The sequence below is a fragment of the Cupressus sempervirens genome, chromosome 5 (assembly GCF_028749045.1).
Source record: "Cupressus sempervirens isolate cs-2001-9-10 chromosome 5, ASM2874904v1, whole genome shotgun sequence".
In the NCBI taxonomy this organism is placed as follows: Eukaryota; Viridiplantae; Streptophyta; class Pinopsida; order Cupressales; family Cupressaceae; genus Cupressus; species Cupressus sempervirens.
This window is the reverse complement of record NC_143122.1, coordinates 360299148-360324643: the sequence shown is the minus strand read 5'-3', so window position 1 is coordinate 360324643 and position 25496 is coordinate 360299148. Positions and strand designations below refer to the sequence as shown.

The window sequence follows — 25496 nt, the reverse complement described above, 5'->3', positions numbered from 1 at the left end:
TGCATAACATATGTCAGGATGAGTATTCATTAAGTACTTTAAGGATCCAATAATTTTCCTATAGTAAGTAGGATATGTAGATTCAAATTTGATCATATCATCCTTTAGCTTGTGTAGATTGACTTCCATAGGAGTAGTAGCTGGTTTACATTCCATCATCCCAAATTTTGTTAAAATATCAATAGTATATTTCCCTTGATTTAGAAAAATGTAGTTATTCTTTTGCCAGACTTCCAATCCTAGAAAGTAGTGTAGAAGACCTAGATCTTTCATATCAAACTTTTCTGTTAGTTCTTGTTTGCACTTCTTTATGAGATGTTCTTCACCTGTTATCAATAAATCATCAACATATAATACAAGAATAATCATATCATCACCATCTATCTTAAAGTATAAGTTAGGATCAGCTTCATTTTTAGAGTATCCTAACTTTGTTAGATAGTTGTCTATTCTTTCATACCACACTCTAGGAGCCTGTTTGAGACCGTATAGTGCTTTCTTTAAGTTACATACATGAGATTTTTTGTCATGAGTGTAAAAACCTTCTGGTTACTCGATATAAACTTCTTCATTTTTTCCATTTAGTAATGCTGTTTTAACATCCATTTGATGAACTTTCCATCCTTTGGATGCTGTGAAGTGTATCTAGCAACTGGAGCAAATGTTTCTTCATAATCGATACCTTCTTTTTGTGAGAAACCTCGTGCTACAAATATGGCTTTGTACTTTTCAATGCTACCGTTAGGTGCATGCTTAATTTTAAACAACCACTTAGAGGAAACAACTGATTTGTTTTTAGGTCTGGGTACAACATCCCATACATCATTTTTTAGTATGGAATTATATTCTTCAATCATTGCTTCTTTCCAAGGTTGGGCTTGGCAAGGCTTCTTCAACATTTGAAGGTTATGTTTTTATAAGTTCAGTTAATAATGCTACATAACATGACTGGTTTATTTTTCTTTTACTTTCTTGAATTACTTCATTAGGTTCAACTTGATTTTCTTCTATCATTTTCCTAGCCCAAAGTGGCCTCTTTTTATTGTTAACATTCTTAGAATCTTCAGGATTAGATGTAGTGGTAGAAGATGGTTCAATATCATTCTCCCTCTCAATTTTTGTTGTGTGATTTTCATCTATTTCAAGAACAGGTTCTGTAAGAGATTCATCACTATTTCTAGAAATATTGAAGGCAATATCTTCTTCAAATTTCACATTTCTAGTAATCTCAATTGCTCTTTGACCCGGAAAAAAAATCCTGTAGCCTTTGGTAGTTTTATTGTATCCAATGAGTATCCCCTTCTTTTTGGATGGTTCTAGTTTTGTTCTTTTCTCTTTAGGAATGTGGATATAAACAAGACACCCAAATATTCTTAGGTGACTTAAATCTGGTTTAATACTCGTAAATACTTCTTCAAGAGTGGTGTTCTATATTACTGAGTGTGGACATCCGTTTTGAATGTAGACTGCACTGTTAGATGCTTCAGCCCAGAAGGAAGTATAAAGGTTTTGATTGTGCATCAATTGATCTATTTTTACATTCCGTAACTCCAGTGCAAAAGTTTTTTAAAATTTCGGAGATGTATTCACCTCCATTGTCTGACTTTAGAATTTTTATTTTCTGTCCTAACTAGTTTTCAACTAGAGCTTTGAATTCTTTGAATTTTGATAATACTTAAGTTGATTCCTTCTGTTTTAAGAAATAGATCCAAATTCTTCTAGAGTAGTTATCAATAAAATTTATATAAAAGAGACAACTGTTCAGTGAAGGTACAGACTTAGGACCACAAAGGTCAATGTGGATAAGTTCAAGAATAGATTTTGATTTATGAACACTTTTAGGAAATGATTGTTTTGTGTTTTTGCCTAGGGCACATCCTTTGCAGATGCTTAAGTGATCAACTTTGAGACTAGGTAATCCTTTTACAATATTTCCTATAGATGATGATGCACGATAGTGAAGATGACCTAGCCTCCTATGCCAAATTTCAGTAGAATTTGAGGTTTCATGACTTAGGGCTAAGTTTTGATTATTACAAAGTTTATATAGACTTCCGTCTCTAAATCCAATAGAAATAGCTTTCTTGATATTAGAGTTCTTTGGCCAAGATAGAACTTTGTCCTCTTGAAAAGTGACTTTGAATCCTTGATCAGCAAGACCAAATTTCTTCTTATACCAAGTACATTAAAACATTTTCGAGTTGGAGAGTAATTCTTGAATTTAGGTGAATTGAGCACGAGCCAATACCTTTGATAGGATGAGTAGAATTATCTCCAATTGTGAATTCTTCTGAGGAGTATTCTGTGAAACTTTCAAATTTGTCTCTAAAACCTGTTATATGCTGAGATGCTCCATTGTCTATAATTCAAGTATTTTTGTTTGAGTTTAATTCACTTGAAAGAGCTAAATAAAATACACAGTTTTCTTTTTCCTCTGTCTCTACTTTCTCTTCTGTGATTTTTGCTAGGGCTGCTTGAATTCTCTTTTGTTCAGGGAAGAAATTATGTGAGTGACCAATTTTGTCACATTTGAAACATCTTACTTTGGACCAATTGCGTTTCTTATATTGTTTGTCAAATTCCCTTTTATTATGTTTGAATTTCCTTTTCTTGTTTGAATTTGCATGAAATGCTTGAATGTTTCGCTCTTGATTTATACATAGTTCTCTTAAGACTAATTTTGATTCTTCTTGTGTGCATTCATTTTTTATTAATTCAAATTTAGGAAGCTCAGGTCGGGAGCTTAAGCCTCAATTAAATGTTTTCCAAGATAAAGGAAGTCCTCTTAATGCTATCATGCTAAGTTCTTTGTCATCAACTTGATTTTCCATTGTTGCAAGTTGATCTTTTAATTTAGAAATTCTTAGAAAATAGGATGTAATTGACTCCCCATTATTCATTTTTATGTATAGTAGATCTTGTTTTAGGGTTAGCAGTCTACTAGTATTGTTGATTTCAAACGTGTCTTTGATAGTAGAGAACATCTCAAATGCAGTCTTAAGACTAGATATAGAGGGAAGAATATGATCTTTTACAGAGTCTATTATAATTTTCATGGCCTTGTTATCGTGTCTTTTCCATGTTTTATCTGGATCATTTTCAGGCATGGATTTGTTTGTTTCTATGTACTCCTCTAATTCCTTTTCTCTTAATATTATCATGACTCAAATTTTCCATGATGGAAAATTTGATGCTCCCTCAAGTCTATCCTCTAACCTTATATGATTCACCATTTGTATTTGAGGATATAATTTAAATATTATAGATCTGAGATTTTAGATTTAATTCTGAATAATAAAGTTTCTTATCAGAATGGCTCTGATACCATGTTAGTTTTAGAGATCTTTGATAGATAAAACTATTATAACAGATTTGAACAATAATGAATATCCTTACTTCATCGATTGCAGAAACAGAGGTGCATATCTTGGTCTTTGAATGACAATCGATGTATCTTGATCTTAAGTCTATAACACCAATGGAGAATCAACAAATCTGAATGTATTAACCTGTAGAGAGAAGTAGGTAGATCGTTGGGACTTGTATTGCCATGGATTGATATTTGTCCCAACGATTTGCTCGGCATATATATAATACTATAGAGAGTCATGTCTCCGTAGAGTCATGACTATATGTGGCCTTTGGCCACATAGGGTCATGCCTCTACGGATGCATGACTAAACATTAGCTTGTTTAATGAAACAACTTTCATACATAACCTTTTTGTAATCGGCGACAGACTATAAAGTCCCCCGATAATGATAATAGCCTTCTCATAATATCAACCCGATAACTATACAGTTTGTTATGTGAATAATTCAATTTATATATATATATATATATATATATATATATATATATATATATATATATATATATATATATATATATATATATATATATATGTATGTATTTTATCTAAAGAACATAATTCACATAAAACATAAACATTAACATTACTTCAACTGATGCTATACATCAACACTTGTGGTCTATTTAGGTCCATCACAAAGTGGATTGAAGGTTAAAACCATACTGTGCAACTTTTAAGTAATAGTTGCATCACAAATCCACACTATAGGCTTGTAGCCCTTAAATTTGAGAGACAAACTTAACTTCAGTAATCTTTACATAAGCCTGTAAGCAAATCACATATTTAGATACCCTTTTGGGTTTTACCAAACATGCCAAAGCACCAGGACTGGATGGTGTAAACAAATTAGGTTTGACCTAGTTTCATCAGTAGGCAATTAGCCCTATTAGGCCTCCAAATACAAAGGAGGTACACTTTTTCAATGCCCAAAGTTCAAATTAACAATTGGATCATGAAGGGGCATACAAAAACAAGTCATAAACCTGATTTCAGATCTTGATGACACCTTTTTGGAGTGAGTTATGGGAGATGTTGACCAACGCTATAAGCATGCACATGGGACTTGCATGCCTAGGGCATCAAATTTCTCCTTGCCACTTGCACATTAAAACTTGAAACCAAAACCATCTTAATGTACATGATCAACACTTGGATATCACTAGAGGCGGTTAGATTCCCATGGTGAAATCCCAAGATGTGGCAAATTTTGCTCTAAACCCTAGGTATGACAACTTCTACAAAAACTTAGATAATTTGAGTTAGAAAATGATCTAAATCTCAAACCAAAAGCATTTGAAAGTTGATTCATCAACCAATCCAAAAATGAAGGTTGATCCTCCTGGTCTGTCCATAAATGTCTGTACAACTTGCTACAACATGGAATTTGTTGGAATATTTGAGTTATTTTATCGATTTGAAGGAAAAAGTACACAATCTGTCCTACCACCCGCCTGAAAGGGCTTATGTAGGCCTCCCCAACGGTCACAACAACTTTTCAAATCAAATTTGGTTGTTAGGGAGTGAAATTACAAAATATGCAACTTTTTGCTAAAAGTTGCTTGACAGCTTTTTAGCAATTTTGCAATTTGTGCAACTTTTGCAATTTTTAATGAAACACCATTATCCTTATTCTATATTTGCCATGGATGGTTAGACAAGAAACAAGGACCCCATTCTTTATTCACGTGCTCTTGCCGTGGGTAGGGGGAATGGTTGGTGGGGGATGGACAAGAACCCCAGGACCCCAAGGACAAGGGGCAAGGGACCCTACAATTCTATGGGCCCCAGGGAACCCATTATTATTAGAATGAGTTCTTGCTTGTTGGCGGGGGCCCAGTTCGGATGTTGATTTGGGTTGGCCAGATGGGAGGAATGTTACGGGTTCTATTTCTTTCTGAGCAAATTTGCTATTCTAGGGCACCCGCAATAGATTTTGGCAAAGACAGATCCACCAGCACCTTGCTTAGAGAAAGATCCATCCGTTGAAGCCCCTTCTTGAATATTGGGCAAAGCGCCGCATCCTCGTCAGTTGGAGAGCTATAACCATTAGTTAGGGACCTAAAGCCCGTTCGTTCTCGATGCATAACCTACAGAACTTCCAGCAACAGATCCCGTTCGAGTGCTATAGCCCCCGGCATCCCTTCGCGTGATTCCATCAGTTCCCTACTATTCTATGGCTACAAGTATCACTATTAGAACGTTGATATAGAATTGTATTCTTATATTTCCTTTTATGTATTATATTTTTATCTCTTATTATAAGATTAATAGATAAGCACTTGCTATATAATATATATATTGTTTTTTATTCCAACTATTTCAGATTATAATCTGGATGAGATGTTCTAGATTGGATTGAAAATGTATAGATCATATTGAAGGGTAAAAAAGAGATTTCAAAGACTAAGAGTGGATCATTCTTATTTTCTATATCTGTCATAAAGAAAAACTAATTCCAAATTACTTGAATTATTCTAAAGAATGTGTTAATAATCATAACAACTATCTATAAATAGACTAGTTACTAAAGAAAATCATACTATTAGTCATGGAGTATTCCCTACAATATTGATTGAGGGTTTTTCTTTTTTCTTGTAAGAGTAAAAACAAAACAATAAGGTAAGGGACGGAAGAAGTGAAAAGAAACTATCTCTTATTAAGTTTTCAGGAATAGGAAAATATGATGATCGGAACTTGCATTAGATTCTTATTAGAATCTAAAAATTACTTTTTCCTATTGGACAAAAAATCAATCTGTATGATACAATGAAATTGTGGCGGGTATAATTTAGTGGTAAAAGTGTGATTCGTTCTATCATTATATTCAACAGAGTTGAAGGATCTTTCAACTCTCATTTATATTTTTTTATATAAAAAACTCTATTTACTATATAGGTTCTAAACCTCTCCTATGAATACCCTGGGTCAGGAAAGGAATTGTGCGCATTCTCGTAATTTGAATTTGGAATGAATGATAAAATGACGATATTTTCCATTCAAGATGGCGAAACAGAATGTAGAATTTTTGAAAAGATTAGACCGATCTATCTAATCGGATCAATCAAAGATCCATGGATATCAAAATATTATTTTTCATCGTAACTAAACTAAATGTTCAACTACTAGAATAAAAAAGTTGGAGTCAAATAGCTAGGTAACAGTGACTTTGGTTTACTTTAGTCACCGTGATTTTGTTTGAGCTCGGTGAAATTTGATTTAATCTTTCTTATCAGGCATTAGCTTAGAACCGCGTGCATCTAAAGCACCTTTTACTAAAATCAATGTAGTCGTATGCAAACCTAGAGCAATAGCATGATGAACCAAAAAGTCTCCGGGACCAATTGTTAAGAAGAGTGAATTTTTATTATCGTTAATAGCATTCAACCAACCGGGTAACCATAAGCTTTTTCCGGCATTGAATGCTGGATCATTTGCTGAAGATAAGAGCACATCAAAGCCATATAAGGCCTTACCATGAGCAGATTGTATCCATTGAGCAAATATAGGCTCAATCAAGATTTGCTTTTCTAGAGTACCAAAAGCGAGCATAACATCGTTATGAACATAAAGTCCCAAGGTATGAAAACCTAGGAATAAACTAACCCAACTCAAATGAGATATTATGGCTTCCTTATGCTCCAACATTCTCGCCAATACATTATCCTTATTTTGTTCTGGATTATAATCTCTAATGAGAAATATAGCTCCATGAGCAAATGCCCCCGTCATAATGAATCCGGCAATGTATTGATGATGAGTATATAAAGCAGCTTGAGTAGTAAAATCTTGTGCTATGAATGCATAGGCAGGCAAAGAATACATGTGTTGAGCTACTAAAGAAGTAACAACTCCCAAAGAAGCTAGAGCAAGACCTAATTGAAAGTGAAGAGAGTTATTGATTGTGTTGTAAAGACCCTTATGCCCGCGTCCTAATAAGCCTCCCGGAGGAACATGTGCTTCTAAAATATCTTTTATGCTGTGTCCAATCCCAAAGTTGGTTCTATACATATGACCAGCAATGAAAAACACAAATGCAATAGCTAAATGATGATGCGCGATATCAGTTAGCCACAAACTTTGAGTTTGTGGATGGAATCCCCCGAGAAGAGTTAGAATAGCAGTTCCCGCCCCTTTAGCGGTACCAAATAAATGACTGCTGGAATCAGGATTTTGAGCATAAAGATTCCATTGACCTGTAAAAAGTGGTTCCAACCCTTGGGGATGTGGTACTACATCTAAAAAATTATCACACCTTATGTGCTCTCCTCTTGATTCAGGAATAGCCACATGAACTAAATGCCCCGTCCAAGCCAAAGAACTGACTCCGAAGAGCCCTGATAAATGATGATTTAGACGAGATTCGGCATTTTTAAACCATGAAACACTTGGTTTCCATTGAGGTTGTAGATGCAACCAACCCGCTGTTAAAAAGAGAGCAGAAAGAAATAGCAAGAAAAGAGCTCCAATATAAAGATCTTCATTAGTGCGTAAACCAATTGTATACCACCACTGATAAACACCGGAATAAGCAATATTTACTGGACCGGGAGCACCTCCTCGGGTAAAGGCTTCTACGGCCGGTTGACCAAAATGAGGATCCCAAATTGCATGAGCAATAGGTCTTATATGTAAGGGGTCGTGGACCCATGCTTCGAAATTGCCTTGCCAAGCTACGTGGAACAAATTACCAGAGGTCCACAGAAAGATTATAGCTAACTGACCAAAGTGAGAAGCAAAAATCTTTTGATAAAGGCGCTCTTCGGTAATATCATCATGACTCTCAAAGTCATGTGCAGTAGCAATACCAAACCAAATACGACGAGTAGTTGGGTCCTGGGCCAAGCCTTGGCTGAACTTTGGAAATCTTGATGCCATAATGCTTTATCCTCCTAGCCATTATCCTACTGCAATAATTCTTGCTAGGAAGAACGCCCATGTTGTGGCAATTCCACCCAGAAGGTAATGAGCTACTCCTACATCTCCTTGCATATGAAAAATTTGTATATCTATTTCTATTCAAATAGATACTAGGTTTGTCTCCCTAAAAATAGATATAAATCTTTTATTTAATAGAGATATTTTTTCTAAGATCAATCAAGAGCATAATTCATATTTAACTCATTATCCAAATGATCTGTTTAAGACCAGATTGGGTAAAATGTTTTATAAAGCAAAAAGATAGAATCCGAATCTATTCATTATATCACCGATAATACAATTATTGATTTGCTTGATATTCATAATATATCATCACTGGCCATATATTAAAAAAATCTTATTCAATGAAACACTTTTTCTACTAATGGAGTTCTTAGATTCAATGGCACATTCAGTCAAAATTTATGATACATGTATTGGTTGTACCCAGTGTGTACGAGCGTGTCCCACAGATGTATTAGAAATGATACCTTGGGAAGGATGTAAAGCTAAGCAAATTGCTTCTGCTCCAAGAACAGAAGACTGCGTAGGTTGTAAGAGGTGTGAATCGGCTTGTCCAACGGATTTTTTAAGTGTACGTGTTTATTTATGGCATGAAACAACGCGCAGTATGGGTCTAGCTTACTGAATCTGTTGGAAGCTTTTAAGATTACAATCATGACTATTGCGTTCCAATCGTCTGTGTTTGCATTAATTGCGATTTCAATTCTACTAGTAATTGGTGTACCTGTCGCACTTTCCTCTCCTAATGGCTGGTCAAGTCAAAAAAATGTACTATTTTCAGGTGTATCATTATGGATTGGATTAGTCTTTTTAGTAGGTATTCTAAATTCTTTCATATCTTAAGATATATTGATCTTTTTATCCTTCCTCCCCCTGGGCCTAAATTAATTCACAAAGGAATTTAATTTATGAGAAATAAAAAAACCAGGTAATGAAAGTGCTCAAGGGAGAGGTTATTTATTAATATGATTTATAATTGATCAATAAATCTATTGAAATAGAAAAATTGACCTCCATAGAATGGTAATATATGGGTATTAATATATACCCATATAACGAGTCAAATGCGGGTATGGTTGAATGGTAGAATTTCTCCTTGCCAAGGAGAAGATGCGGGTTCGATTCCCGCTACCCGCCTATCTGTAGAATAGAAAGTTATCGTATTGGTTTAGTCGTATTTGTATCGTATTTATAACATACAGCCAAGATATATGAAATTTATTGTGTCTTTGCGGAGACGGGATTTGAACCCATGACTTCAAGGTTATGAGCCTTGTGAGCTACCAAACTGCTCTACTCCGCGTTATCCCTTCATATTAACCTTTCTTATAATACCATTATAATGGGTACATCGAGCAATCCCTTGGGTATTCTATTCTCCCTCCCTTATATAGGGAGGGACTTTTCTATCGTAACAATAACTTTATTTCTATCATAACAATAACTTTAAATAATTCTTTTCTTTACCCTACCAACTCGATTTTGTTACCCCAGCCAACAAACATGCGTGAGCCATTTCACGGATTATATATCCGGATAATTCAAAGTCTCTATAAATGGCTCTCGGTCTTCCAGTCTTCAAACAACGTCGGCGAAGACGTGTAGGTGCACTATTACGCGGTAGAGATTGTAATTTTCTATAAATTTCCAATTTTTCATCCAGTGATGAGACTTCGCTCATCTCTTTTTTCAAAGATTGGCGAAGCAAATTATATTTCCTTTCCAATCTTTGTTTCTTTTTCTCTCTTTGAATGAGACTTTTTCTTGCCATAATGATTCAGCTACTTTATATAAAGAATATAGATCAAATTTGAGATGGAGAAGTATTACGTGGATTACTCCTTCTTTTTATACACAGATGATTATACACAGAGATTGGATTTAAAAATCTAAAAACTGTGTATAAAAAAACTATTTGTCACTGTTCAGCTTCGAATCTGCCTTTGACCATCAAATCAAATGTGAGTTACTTGTTTTTTTTCTTCAGAACAAGGGTTCCTTTACCTTAGTTGTTTCTGCTTCAGACAATTAAGTCTTCTCCATATTATCATATCTCTGGAGTCAATAATTAATTCAGAAACTATTGAACTCAATCACCCGCTGTTCTTTATCCTCAGTTTCCCTTTGGGATTGATCCCATCAAAGTATTTTAGTTGGATCAGTGATAGATTTTAAGGTTTTGCTGTAAACCCAATCGGTTATTTCCGATTACGTACAATTAATAATTCAAACCGCACTCAAAGGTAGGGCATTTCCCATTGATATGGGGGCTCTTGCACCGAAAATAATAGTATCTCCAATCATAATCCCTCTCGGATGCAAAATATATGTCTTTTTACCATTTCTATAGTGCACAAGACAGATATATGCACTTCTATTAGGGTCACTCTCTATTGTTACAATTTTTCCCAGTATGTTTTTTTCATTCCGTCGAAAATCAATTTGACGATACAGACGCTTGTGACCTCCTCCTCTATGACGTATGGTAATAATTCCACTGTTATTACGACCTTTCCCACAACGATGCCGGCCAGAAGTCAATTTCTTTTGTGGATGAGATTGGACTTTTTCATCAAAATTTGATAGAGATTTATCACGTGTGCCTGGAATCAAAGTTTTGTACGAACGGGTGTTCATGTTTGACAATTCCAATAAGTTTCATTTTGAAGGAAAAAGTGGAATCACAAGTTTAGGGTAGTTTAATTAGTATTCGAATTCCTATTTATCCTGTTCAATTCTGAGCAAAGAAGAAAAGAGAAATAGAATAGATTCAATTTTGAATCTGCTTTTTTTCTTTGCTCAGCCAATGCCAATAGCCAATATATGATACAAAAATTGATGATCTATTCCGTTTTCTAATAAGAATAATTTCGGAGATTACATAATGCTTACTCTTAAGCTGTTCGTTTACACAGTAGTGATATTTTTTGTTTCTCTCTTTATCTTTGGATTCCTATCAAACGATCCAGGACGAAATCCTGGGCGTAAAGAATAGAAAAAAAGATTAGAAAGTAGATTTTGTCAAAATCCCTTAATAGGTTTTGAGGAGTAATCTCAGACTGAACGGAGAGAGAGGGATTCGAACCCTCGGTACAAAATAGTTTGTACAACGGATTAGCAATCCACCGCTTTAGTCCGCTCAGCCATCTCTCCTAGATGGCAGATCTAAAATGAATATAGCATTTCACTAAATAAAGACCAACATTTGTGAGAATCCAATTTTATTTTTTTATTCCATTTCAAACAATTTTTCGCTTTTTCTAGCCCGGCCAGTATCTGGCCAGGCCATTGTCTTTTCTAGATAAGGAATTAATTGACTAAATTATGAAGAATACAGTGCTCTACCTAATCTGAAAGCTAAAATCATTATTATAAAAGTAACAGCAATAAAAAGGGCTATCAAAATTTGACCTTGTGATATCATTTCTTATATTTCCTTTTATGTATTATATTTTTATCTCTTATTATAAGATTAATAGATAAGCACTTGCTATATATAATGTATTATATTTTTATCTCTTATTATAAGATTAATAGATAAGCACTTGCTATATAATATATATATTGTTTTTTATTCCAACTATTTCAGATTATAATCTGGATGAGATGTTCTAGATTGGATTGAAAATGTATAGATCATATTGAAGGGTAAAAAAGAGATTTCAAAGACTAAGAGTGGATCATTCTTATTTTCTATATCTGTCATAAAGAAAAACTAATTCCAAATTACTTGAATTATTCTAAAGAATGTGTTAATAATCATAACAACTATCTATAAATAGACTAGTTACTAAAGAAAATCATACTATTAGTCATGGAGTATTCCCTACAATATTGATTGAAGGTTTTTCTTTTTTCTTGTAAGAGTAAAAACAAAACAATAAGGTAAGGGACGGAAGAAGTGAAAAGAAACTATCTCTTATTAAGTTTTCAGGAATAGGAAAATATGATGATCGGAACTTGCATTAGATTCTTATTAGAATCTAAAAATTACTTTTTCCTATTGGACAAAAAATCGATCTGTATGATACAATGAAATTGTGGCGGGTATAGTTTAGTGGTAAAAGTGTGATTCGTTCTATCATTATATTCAACAGAGTTGAAGGATCTTTCAACTCTATATTTTTTTATATAAAAAACTCTATTTACTATATAGGTTCTAAACCTCTCCTATGAATACCCTGGGTCAGAAAAGGAATTGTGCACATTCTCGTAATTTGAATTTGGAATGAATGATAAAATGACGATATTTTCCATTCAAGATGGCGAAACAGAATGTAGAATTTTTGAAAAGATTAGACCGATCTATCTAATCGGATCAATCAAAGATCCATGGATATCAAAATATTATTTTTCATCGTAACTAAACTAAATGTTCAACTACTAGAATAAAAAAGTTGGAGTCAAATAGCTAGGTAACAGTGACTTTGGTTTACTTTAGTCACTGTGATTTTGTTTGAGCTCGGTGAAATTTGATTTCCTCTAGGATTGCAATCAGTAGAAATAGAAAACGAAGTAATTAGAAAGATTTTTGAGCCCAATATTAAGAATTTTTCAATCTTATCTTTCTATAGGGATCATCTCTCAAGTGAATAGGTATTTTCTATTTAAGGTTCTTCACCTGAAGTTAAGTGGAATTTAACGATAGATAAATAAATAATTAATGATAGTAATGATTTAATCATCGTAATAATCATTGTTTATTTGTTTTTAACAGAACGATTAAACACAGAAGGACTATTCAAATTCTATTAAATTCCACTTCTACCCCATACTACGAGTGAAAGAGAAAAAGTAAAAACTACCATTAGAGCAGCCCAAGCGATACCGACTATATCCATACGAATCCCTCTCTTTTAAAAAACTTAAAAAAAAGTAAAAAAAAAAACAAATAATAATATCATTATTGATTCTTGATGATAATGGAACTATTCAAAATAGTGCAAAGTGGGAATCTTCTACCTTCCTATTCTGAAAGGATGAGTCGATAGTAGAGGCTTCTCAAAATTTTTTATTGTAACTAATTACTATAAACTACCTATCAGATCAGACATTAACGATAAAATTCAATTTTATTTGCTATATTAGCAATAGCACCTGAAGCTACACAAGTTGTCTCCAAAAGACATGGATACAAATAGAGACTTTTGTATTTGTTTAGACTACCAAGGCGACACCCAGATTTGAACTGGGGATCGAGGATTTGCAGTCCCCTGCCTTACCACTTGGCTATGTCGCCATCCCCATATCTAGTTTATCCTAAGGTAAAACTCTATTTTGCTTTATTTATCGGAGGTGATATGTAAGGTATTTCACGTATTCTTGTTTATCACTCGGATATGCCATATAACCAATTTATAGTCCCCAGGTCTAATAGGGGATTTAGACTTTTCCAATAGGAAAAAGAGGGATTGGTTTTCAATTATCTTATTAAAATGGAACCTATAACCTATTAATATCGGTTAGGAATTGAAGTTCCTGCCTTTAGTATAGAATAGGAATTTAGAGTACCCAATTAAGTATACTAAATCCACTTTTGTCTTTTAATAACTAGAGAATTTACAACTATAGAAATATTTACATCATATATCATTTGTTTAATAATAAAAGAAAATAGCTTCCTTTTTTTGTTTTTTTTTTTTTTTGTTTTTTTGATATAGTGAACAAAACATGTCAATTTTTTGTCGAATTTATTCGTCTAGATTAATGGGGAATACAATATCGAAATATAAAATTGACTATAGAAATATAGGATAGCAAACATTCAATGCGATTAGAAGAAAATAAAGGAATATTGACAATTCCCCAATTTTGTAAAATACAACTTGAAGGATTTTTTCGTTTTATCAATCAAGGCTTAATAGAAGAAATCAATAACTTTTCAAAAATTGAAAGCTCAAATAAAAAGATAAAAATTATTCTTTTTGGTTCTGAATATAAATTAACAGAACCTTTCATTAAAGAGAGAGATGCTGTATATATGTCTTGTACATATAACTGTCAATTATATGTACCAGCAAGATTGATTAAGAAAATTAAGAAAACTTGTGAAATACAGGACCAGATTTTATATCTGGGAGATATTCCTTTGATGAATTCTAAAGGAACTTTTGTAATAAATGGAAATTACAAAGTCGTGGTCAATCAAATAGTAAGAAGCCCCGGTATTTATTACACTTGGAAACGAAAACCGTCGGGAAACATTATCTGGATTGGCACAATAATTTCAGATTGGGGAAGAAGATCAAGATTAGAGCTTAATAAAAAAAAAAAAAAGATATGGATTCGTATAAACAAAAAAAAAATATCTGTTTTACTTTTTTTATTGGCTATGGGTCTAAATTTCGAAGAGATTTTTAACTATAAGAATGTTAAAGCGTTTTTTCGATATTCGAAGGAGTATTATACTTGGTATGGCGGGAAGCGGAAAGCTATTTTAAAACTTTATAAAAAACTTTACATAAGTGACGAAAATGAAGAAGAAGGAGAAGAAGAAGAAGAAGAAGAAGAATTGGATTTTGAGTCTATAGATGAAAAAGTAACAACATTTTTTCGAACGAAATGTTTATTAGGAAAGATGGGTCGACGAAATCTGAATAAAAAACTAAGTCTTCATGTATCCGAGAACGAAATTTTATTATTACCGTACGATATATTGGCTGCTGTGGATTACCTTATCAAAGTGCAATTTGGAGCAGGTACACTCGATGATATAGATCACTTAAAAAATCGATATATTCGTTCTGTAGCAGATTTATTACAAGAGCAATTACGATTAGCTCTATATGATTTCAGAGAAGCAGTTGAAAAAACTATATTACCTGGTATATCAATCAATGTTAAAAAGAGAATAACTCTTATTAAATTGGAAACTTTCATTTCATTAACGGGTACTTTTCAGAATTTTTTTGGGTTACATCCCTTATCACAATTTTTGGATCAAACTAATTCGTTGGCAGAAATAGTTCATAGTCGAAAAGTGAGCTCTTTGGGCCCTGGAGGATTGACAAGTCGAACGTCTACTTTTCATACACGGGATATTCATCCTAGTCATTATGGACGTATTTGTCCGATTACGACATCCGAAGGAATAAATGTTGGGCTTATTGGATCGTTATCTATTTATGCAACGCTTGGTCATTACGGCTCTTTAAAAAGTCCATTCTATAGGCTATCTGAGAGATCGAACAAAGACCATATGGTTTATCTATTACCGGGAGAAGATGAATACTATCGGATAGCTATAGGAAATTCTCTGGCATTAAATCAAGGGGTTCCAGAGGAACAATTGACTGCAGCTCGATTTCAGCAAGAATTTTTATTTTTTGCATGGGACCAAATTCATTTCAGAAGTATTTTCCCTTCCCAATATTTTTCCGTTGGAGTTTGTCTTATTCCTTTTATCGAACATAATGATGCGAATCGTGCTTTAATGGGTTCTAATATGCAGCGTCAAGCACTTCCACTTGTTCAACCTGAGAAGAGTATTGTTGGAACTGGATTGGAGGGTCAAGTAGCTCTAGATTCAGGAAGTGTAGCTATAGCCAAGCAAGGGGGAAAAATAAAGTATATTGATGGTGAAAATATAATCATAACTTCATCTGTTGCTCGAGACAATATAGAAACAGAATTGATTCTATATCAACGTTCTAATAGTGATACTTGTATGCATGGCAAACTTGGGTGATCAAAGTCTTGATTCAAATCAGGATCACCTTGATGAATGGATAGAAAAAAAATGGGAGAGGAAAACTTCTTTAGGCGAAGAGCTTGAAAATAGGGTGAGAGCTCTAAGCAATGGATCTCCTATTGTCAAAATTCTTGAAAAGAGAATCAGATTTAAAAAAACAAAAGATAAAAAGCGTCTTTCAGAAGTTGATGATCCTTTACTTAGTGGGCCATTCCGTGGGTCAATGAATCAATTTCAATTTAAGTCGCCTTGGATGCTTTATTCGGAGGAATACTTGAAAGAGCAAAAAGAGAAACTGTCAGAATCTAAGAACCAGGGTTCTACCACTAAGAACCATGATTCTACCAATAAGAAGGATGATTCTACCAACCGACTTCTTCGATTTTCTTTAATTCGACCAGAAAATAAAGAAAGAATCGTTCAACTGCGAATCAAACTTATTTCAAAATGGTGGATAGATAAAATTCGTATGGTCTTATTAGAAGAACAGAACAGAAGAAAATGGTTAGATGAATCTACTTTGGAGGACTTAAAGAAGAAATATGATCAAATTTATCCTAAAAATTTCTCTTCATTAGAATATGTTTTCAACACATTGGTCCCGGCGCCTTTAAAGGAAAGAATAGAAAAAGACATTGCTTCTTGTGAGAAAAAATTGTTCTTAAATATTCAAAACCTAACCTAAAAATATATTGTTAAATTTGCCAGTTACAGTTAAGTTATATATTAACTTACTAATTATATACATATATATAGATATAATATACATATATATAGATATATTATTAGTAGTTATATGATTATTTGCTAGTTAAGAGGTTATATATATAAAGAGGTTATATATATTCTAAATAGTCAGTATAATATGGAACTTTATATATATATATATTAATAATATATTCTATTATTTGCTAGTTATATATTATATTATTTAATTATTAGAATATGGAACTATAGATTAATTGTTTTTTTCTATATTTATTAACAATAATTTATTCTATTATTGAATTATGTGGATGTGTAATTATGAGTTTTTTTGCTCCATTACAGGACAGAATGCTCATTAAAACGTTGATACGTATCAATCTTCTATGATACGTTATACTTTATCTTCTTTTCTGGTGGATTATTGTTATTACATTAAATTACATTATCAATATATTATAAATGTAAACCCCCTAGCCTCTTTTTATTCACGATATAAATAAAAAAAAAGAGCGAACAGAAATAACAAAGAGAACTAGGGATAATCAGTTTTGAACTGATTACTTTCACCACGTCAAGGTGACACTCTACCACTGAGTTATATCCCTTTCCTATCCTTATCCAGAAGGGAAATTGTAAGAACTTCCCATTCCAAAAGATATTCTGTTATAAAAAAGTAAAAATGAAATCCCCACCTATAAAATACAAATGCCTATATCCACCTTTATTATAGTTCAATAAATAGAATTAAACTATACTTATATATGATACTCTAGTTGCATAGAAAATTATGTTTTTAAGATATTGTAACCGAACCGACTTCTATTGAAAAGAAATAAAAAACAAAATCGATAAACATTATTCAAAATGGTAACATATATATTTTTTCTCTCTCAAATGATTCTTCGTCTTCTTCCTTATAAATAAAATCATCCATCATTGTAGAATCCAATTCCTCTAATTGATTCCTTACTAGCTGTAAGTAAAGAATGTTTGTTATTAGCTTTTGTATAACAAGGCTTAGTGGTTTTAATTTAAATGAGTTATTTCTGTACCTTATATCATCTTGATATAACTTTAACTGGGACAGTTTATAGTCTTTAAGCAGATAGTAGAATTCTACCTCTATTCTTATTAAGTTAAGTCATTAATATCCTCTATCAGAGAGGAAAGGTTATATTTCAATGATCTCCAGGTCATTATTAATATGAATAAATATTTTAATATGAATAAATATTGTTCGATTTACATGTTTGTTTTTTTTTTTAGAAATATACTTGATCTGGACCTCAAGGAAGGAAGGCTAAAATATTAGCCTTCCTGAAATTCAATTCATTACTCACTCACCCAAGGGAACATTTTTCTATTCTATCTGATCTGGCTAAAACAGGAGTTCTCGTTATATTCTAATTCATCTCGTTATATTCTAATTCATCTCGTTATATTCTAATTCAACTCATCGCAACCTGAAATTCAATTCATTACTCATTTAAGGGAAAATTTTTCTGACGACAAGATAAACTATTATAAAAACCATGAATCTACCCATTTTTCATTACCTCCTTCTACCTAATTATTAATAAATAGATTATTAGAAAATGGAATAGAATAAGCAATTGTTTTATATTTACTTTTGTCAAGTCAATTAAAAAAAAAAAAGAAAAAAAAAGAAAAAGAAATAAAAAGAAGCAGGCTTTGGTCATCTTATCTTATACGTAAGATATATAAAAAAGCAATCTGCCGATAGAGCGCTCATAACAATCTATCCTAAGATTTTAGGCTATTTAGAGACCTTTGACCATAGTTGATCTAGGGCTTATAATTGTGCCAAACTTGGAACTAGGCCTTACAATTGGGTCCAAATGCATAGCCACTATTTCTAACCTGTCCTATAGGTTCTTAGGACCTTGAAGAAGTCCTTGAGATGTCTGAAGACTCTTCATTTGTTGAGGGTGCTTCTACACCAGTTTGGAACTCAATAACCACTTCAATTAGACTTCTTAATTATGCTCACATTTTCTCAGTAATAAAATAGTGACCTAAAAGCTTCCTTATGTACATTTCAAACATTATGAAGGATTCTAGTGTTCCTAACAACATTGTCAAATAGTCACGATCTTCAAAAGACCATGTTTAGATACCCAAATGCTAATAACATAGACTGTGACTGTCATTCACAGTTAAACACATAATTTGTAGATCTAGGGCCTCCAAGAAATGTTATCAAATGGTGTCCACTAGACCTTCCACCTTGCAATATTAAAGTCCATCCATAGACCTTCCATTTGACCAAGAATCAGAGTTTTCCACTGCGAGTCTTTTAGGAGGTACACAATTTTTAAGATTACTGTTTATCCTTATTGAGGGTTTTGACGGTTATTACAAAAGCAATCATGTCTTGCTAAGTATTGCAATAAAATTCATAGCAATGGATTTATCTAAAAGCCACTTCATTACTCTATCATTCAAAAACATATACGTTTTAAAATTACATCAAATGTGAGACTCCATGGCTCTATGACAGTTAGAGATTCCTTAAAACCATATGACTGTTTGAGGGTTTGATGGATAAGCTTTGTCAAATCATCTTCAAACTGTTCCTCTTTCTTGATCTCAACCAAATATAACTTTATAGACTATTTTCAAATTGTTTTCCTGCATTTTGTCACCACAAAATGTAGGTAACAGTGCGCAACTTTTTCATCTTAGTTTCTTTTTTTCGTTGAGTTTAGTTCATTATTTAATTGGTTGACATTGATCAACCAATGGACTCCAATTGATATAATGATTCTTTTTACTGAAGGCTTTTGTCAAGTCCTTTTAGTTTTTCGGTTTTTTGAGCCTATGCTTGATTTTTGAAGCCTTCAAAGTCACTTTTCTTGTTTTTAAGTGTGTGTTTGTTTGCTTTTGGTCTTTTGGTTTTGCTCGAATCATTGCATTTAGTTCTCCCTTCGATTTGTTTATCTTAGGGCTTAATTGGACTTGGCAATCAAAAAATATGACCAAATAAGTGCCCAAAAAGTGGACTCTCCAGATGCAATTGCATGATTTAGAAAAATCATGTTATATTTTAATGTTGACATTCACTTATTGAAAAATATAACATAAATTCACTTTATGTTATATTTTGAAGTTACTTTATCACTTGAATTTATCACATAAGTGACTATGCACTTTATGTTATATTTTCATGTTGAGTTGCTTTTCAAGATTTTCACTTAAGTGTCTTTATTAACTATATAGTTTGATTTATTTTTGAGTTATTTTATGTTTTATTTAAAACAGCTAAGTTGAATATTACTTTTCGAAATGATATTTGCACATTGTGATATTTTCTCAAAAATCAATTAGACATGTGCTTAATTGATCACTTAAGTTGTGCATATACATGTTTTTCAACCTATTTACATGTCAATGCTTCTAGAGACCACGATTTTGCACTAGCCTCTAGAGACCATGATTTTGCACTAGAAAGACATTTGAAATACTTAAACATGTAAATGCATGTAATTTTAAATATGTAGTGGGTCTCCTAGAACAAGACTAATGTCTAAAGGCCTCTTTAAAACATGCATTGACCCTCTAAAAGTGTGATTTTGCACTACATGCTTGCTTTGACAAATTTTAAAACATGTAATGCACTTCCTAGAATGCGATTTGCATCTAGACTCAATATGCATGCTTTGTAAAATGTGCAAATGCACTCCAAGAGTGCAATTTGCATAAGAAACCGATTTCTTTGGATTTCAAAACATGTAATGAGGCTCATAGAATGCAATTTGCCTCTTGCCTTCATTTCCATGTATTTTAAAACATGCAAACTCCCTTATCGAGTGTGATTTGCCTTTGAAAGACATGCAAATGAATCTTAAGATCACGAATTTGCAAAAGTGGGCAAAATTGCTCATCTTCTTGCTCTCCAAGGATACATTTTTGCTAAGAAACTCCAGATTTTCCCTCAATATGGCTCGAAATTCATGAGACCAAGGTTGTTTTTGCCTCTATCTACATTCTTATGCCCTAGATGTTGAATCTCATGCAAAAAACGCTTCAATTTTATGGTGTTTTCAGACCACATTTTTGGAGAAAATGCCCAAAGTTGGGGCAATTTTGATCACGTTTTTGCTCAAATAGGAATCGTTTTGAGGTTTGAGCCTTATACTTGCTATCAAAGAACATGTTTTTGCCATTCATTGTCAAAAATGATCCATGCCATGGCATTTCAAGGACACGTATTTGGCAAAAAATGCCTCTCTATTTGATATTTAGTAAAAAAGACTTGTGTATTGGGGATTTTAGAGCACGTTTTTGGCATATCCATGCAAAAACGTCCATTCATTGCTCATTAATGTCCATCACTTGTAAAGTTGAAGGAGTTAATATAGTTGTTTGTAGATTCGAATTTGGAGAACTTTTCTTCAAACCTATCAATCCTCTACATTTGGCTCTTTGATCAACAAGTAAGTTGAAATTTTCAATTCCTTGCTATTTCATTGCATCTTTTCATTCATCTTTGTACATTTGTCCCAACATGTGCCATGAAAAGTGCAATTTTTCTTTAAATAACTTGAGATCTTCGATTTTGGAGCGTTTAGAATTTTCCCAAATTCTAAATTCGAATTTGCATAAGAGAGCAACTTTGTTCTTGTCATGTATGAGTCAAAGAACAAAGGAATGTTTTCGTTTTGTGTTTAGTTTGTTGGTTGTTTTGTTTTTCTTCTTTTGAAGAAGTTACAAGTTCTTTCCCAAGAGCACAAGATCATTTTTCTTCATTCCACTTTTCACCTTTTCATGCAAGTGCATCGTTTCATTCCACATCCATCATTACATGCCATGGCACATTATCTCATTCTCCATATGTGTTTACATGTAATCTCATCCCTCATCTACACTTATATGTAATCTCATTCTTCATTCTCATTTACATGCATTTGCATCCTCCGAATCTAATTGCATGTTCACATAAAAACAACGATTACATGTAAATCACTTTACATGTAATTGCATCCAGAGAACACTATTTTGGCTAAAGGTCACTCTTTAAAAGCCAAAATTCTCATATGCACACATTTCCATGTGCCTAGCCTTCATTCCTCAAAAGCATTTACATAAGAACCCATCCTTCACCCATATTTATTCTATCTCTCTGAATCTCATTTCAGCCATTTGCATATGCTTACCATTTCCATTCAAAGCCATTACATAAGACCTTTTGAATCCATACTCCAAGCATATTATCCCTCATAGATCCATTATTGCTGATAAAAAATCAATGTCTTTATGGAAATATCCTCTAATGATGTGTTCACATTTCATGTTGCAGCACAAGATATGACCTCATCCACAAAATCCAAAGGAAAGATGAAGTACCAATACGACCAAGAGTTAGCTCATGTGACTATATCTCAAGTTTTATCACCTCTAGATATTGTTTCTGACACAGAGATCAAGCACGTTGACATGGCTTTATACAAAGGGTCAAAGCTCCTTCAAATCACTAAATGAGATGCATCAAGAAAATTAATATTCATTTGGTGTTTAGTTTCCCTATGGCTGCCTTGGAACGAGAATTTGTCTTAGCATGTGCACAACATTTCAGTCCAAAAACCAAGACAATTAAAGATGTAGATGGAAAGGTCATCATTAGCCTTGACCCAGAGGTTATTGAACAAATCTTTAAAGTTCCTCAAAGTGCAAAGTGTGTGGATTTGCCAAAGGAGACGTTTTTGGAGTAATGGAACGAGAAGAAGGCGGATTATCAAAAGCATATAAATGAATATCAGTTGAAAGTTAGGAGCAACAATTTTTCAAGATGGCCTAAAACCTTTCATAGATCTAACTTCAATCCTTAATGTAAGGATTTGATTACTCTCCTTAACAAGATACGCAGTCTTAAAGATTCCAGTGACTCCGATACATGGATGTACATATTCATTTTCAAGATCTTTGATAATGGAGAACCTGTCTTTTGGGGAGAGCTTATTAGTACTACACTTTGTGAATAGTTGCTCAATGTGGGAACCTCAACACTGTTTTACATGAACTCCTACTTGGTCTATATTGCTGCATCCATTGCATCTTTCTCAGGGCTTTCAACCAAAGGAGATCAACTTCAAGTTCCTATTTGGGAATATTATGATAAAATCACCTTGTCCCATAGAAAATACCACTATAGGAGAGTCCAAGATGCATTTTGGGACATTTCATGTGTTGGTTTAATAAACAATTGGTAATCAAGAGAATATCAGATGAAGCTTGGAATAGGGTACATCAAATTGGTGCTATCTTTTTTGCAGTTTTCAACTTTTACTTGTTTGAGAGTTGGCTATTTTAAAGAACCATATACTCTGCCGAGATATGCTACTGATAAAATCATACTAATGGAATTAGCTAGACAACTCATGGAAGTGCACTGGTATCTGAATACTCAACATAGGCCAGGATTTTGTATTACTACAACGAAGTCCTTGGTAATTAGTTAGTATATGATGAATTTAGTCTACAAGGCAAAAAATATGGAGGCAGAACCACAACTTATCACATTGAAGAAGTTCAAGGCTAGGTATGATTTTGATTATTGAGGAATGCATTCAATGATCAAAAGAGCATTCGCCCTTTTTCATCACATAGAGAACATATGGATTGACCTGCGCACGGAGATGGACATCATGAGGATGGACTACTTCAGGTTCACATTGCAGAAAATCATTGATCTTAACATGCTTAAAATCCCATCCAATCTCCACATTGAAGATGATGGCAATATTCTTGATCCAGAATACCATTGCACTGGTTTTGACAAGCAGTGCCCTTTTCCCATACATTGGCAATAGAAAGAAGGTGTATCTATTTTTAATAGATTTTAGTCTATCTTGGCAAATACCAACAAATGGTTAAAGATCAAAGGCTTAAAGAGGGTGAATCCTAAGCTCGGGGTAGATTGTGGTAGTTTTGGACCACCTAGAAGGAAATCCCAATTGGAGATTTCAAGCAAAGATTGTCCATCTTCCTCCATTTCAGCTAAATCCCTCAAGTTTAAGTTGAAAGGCGGAAAGGGGTCCAAATCACCTCTAGAACCCTCACAAGCATTTGTGCAAGCTTAAGAACCTGATGAGAAGGAATTTGGAAAAGAAACTGATGAGGAGGATGAAGAGGAAGGAGAGGTTACGATCATTCCCCTCCACATCATGGTCCGTCCATTCAGGAAACACCTTTTCTGGATATCATAGATGATGATATGGATTCATTCTCCACTATGTTTACACCTACCATGCTTGCCTCAGAAGTAAACACATCAGCACTTCCTATCTCTTCAACAACTTCTCCCATTCTCACAATTGAGCAGTGCGAGAATTTGGGAAACATGTTTGAAGATTTCGTAGCACTCACGGAAGGTCAAGTTTCCCAACTTGATACTTCAATGACTTGTTTTGAAGCATTACTGACATAATCTTCTCATTAGGCACCTCTCGGTAGAGCTGTGCAAACTGAAGCATGCTTATTTGCAACAAATATACAATTAGGATCAATTTCAATGGTTGCCAATGTACCTGATTTGGCAGATGAAGGTTTGAGTTTGCTTGCATGGTTGAGCAAGATCACTATGAAGAGAAGGAAGGTTGTGCTGCCCCCAAATAATCTTCCTATCAAGAAAACTAAGTCTAAATCTCTGAAAGAAAAAATTGTTTCTAGAATTGTTGTGGATTTTGAAAAGACTAAGTTTGTAGAGGTTGCTGAGCCATTGGTGGACAAACCAGCTAAAGAACTTAACCGTTCAGATTACAAGTTCACCAAAATTGAACTTGGTAAGCAATCACGTTTGGGTTGGTTACAAGATGCTCAGAATGCACGTGCTAATGTATTGACAAGGAATCATGGGTTATGGGAGAAGAAGAATCAACTCAAGTAGGAAGTTGCTTGTCTAAATGAGGTTATTCAACAACAATCTTCAAAACATGCAATCACTACATCTCAGACATCTCGAGAGAAACAAATAATGGAAGCTGAAAAGACTTGGTTTTGAGAAGTTATCTCTAAAGGAGTTCAAGGCATTATAGATGCGATCGAAATTCTTGAATGTATCAGAGGTATTGAAGAGACACTGCATGAGCTAATTGCATCTTTGAATCAATAAGCTAACACCTTCAAGGAAATTCTATGTGATTGGGATGAAATTGCGAATTCTGATTTGGATGATTTGGTTGCATGTGATGTTGTCCCATCTTGCGAAATGTTCTATAGATGCCACATACTCATGGGTTACAAGGAAGAGACGCCGAGGAAACTCGTAACAAAGTTGCAGGCAGCCTTAGAAGACTGTTAGTCAATTGAAGTTGAGGTCATGTGCAACCTGTAATAAATGGGATGCCAAGTTCTTACTGATCATGACAACTTGGTCACAATAGAGGAGATGACTTCAGAATATGCTGTTAGAGTTAATACTGATTTAGATTATGAAGAATTTGGTTCTCACACAATGAATAGGTTTGCTGTATAAATCATTAGCGAAGCATCTACAAGATTCTCTTGCAGAAAATTGCAAAGCTATAAAATCAGCATATGCCAATGTAGTTAGAGTAGAAGTTATATCAAAGACAGTGGAAATCTTAGATATTCCTACAGTGTGTGATGTCATCATCAAGTTTAAGGCACTTTAGACAAATCCTTAGGGTTGTTTTAACTCTTTTTCATCTTCTTCCTTCTTTAGCTTTCATGTTTGTAGATTGAAGAGGATGTATCACGTGAAATTGTGTAATTACATGTAATACAATTTGTATGTCCTTATGA

General features: G+C 33.5%; 1 protein-coding gene and 3 non-coding genes across 5 annotated transcripts in view; 2 read left to right on the top strand and 2 right to left on the bottom strand.

Annotated features, from left to right (window-relative positions):
* Positions 1 to 25496, top strand: part of EMB1974 (NHL domain-containing protein) — a 230278-nt gene that overhangs the window by 100171 nt on the left and 104611 nt on the right. The gene's annotated exons all lie outside the window — the stretch shown is intronic.
* On the top strand, positions 9381 to 9451 carry TRNAG-GCC (transfer RNA glycine (anticodon GCC)). The gene has a single exon. It is a non-coding gene; the product is annotated as a tRNA-Gly (tRNA).
* Positions 11379 to 11467, bottom strand: TRNAS-GCU (transfer RNA serine (anticodon GCU)). Its single transcript has one exon. It is a non-coding gene; the product is annotated as a tRNA-Ser (tRNA).
* On the bottom strand, positions 13483 to 13553 carry TRNAC-GCA (transfer RNA cysteine (anticodon GCA)). Its single transcript has one exon. It is a non-coding gene; the product is annotated as a tRNA-Cys (tRNA).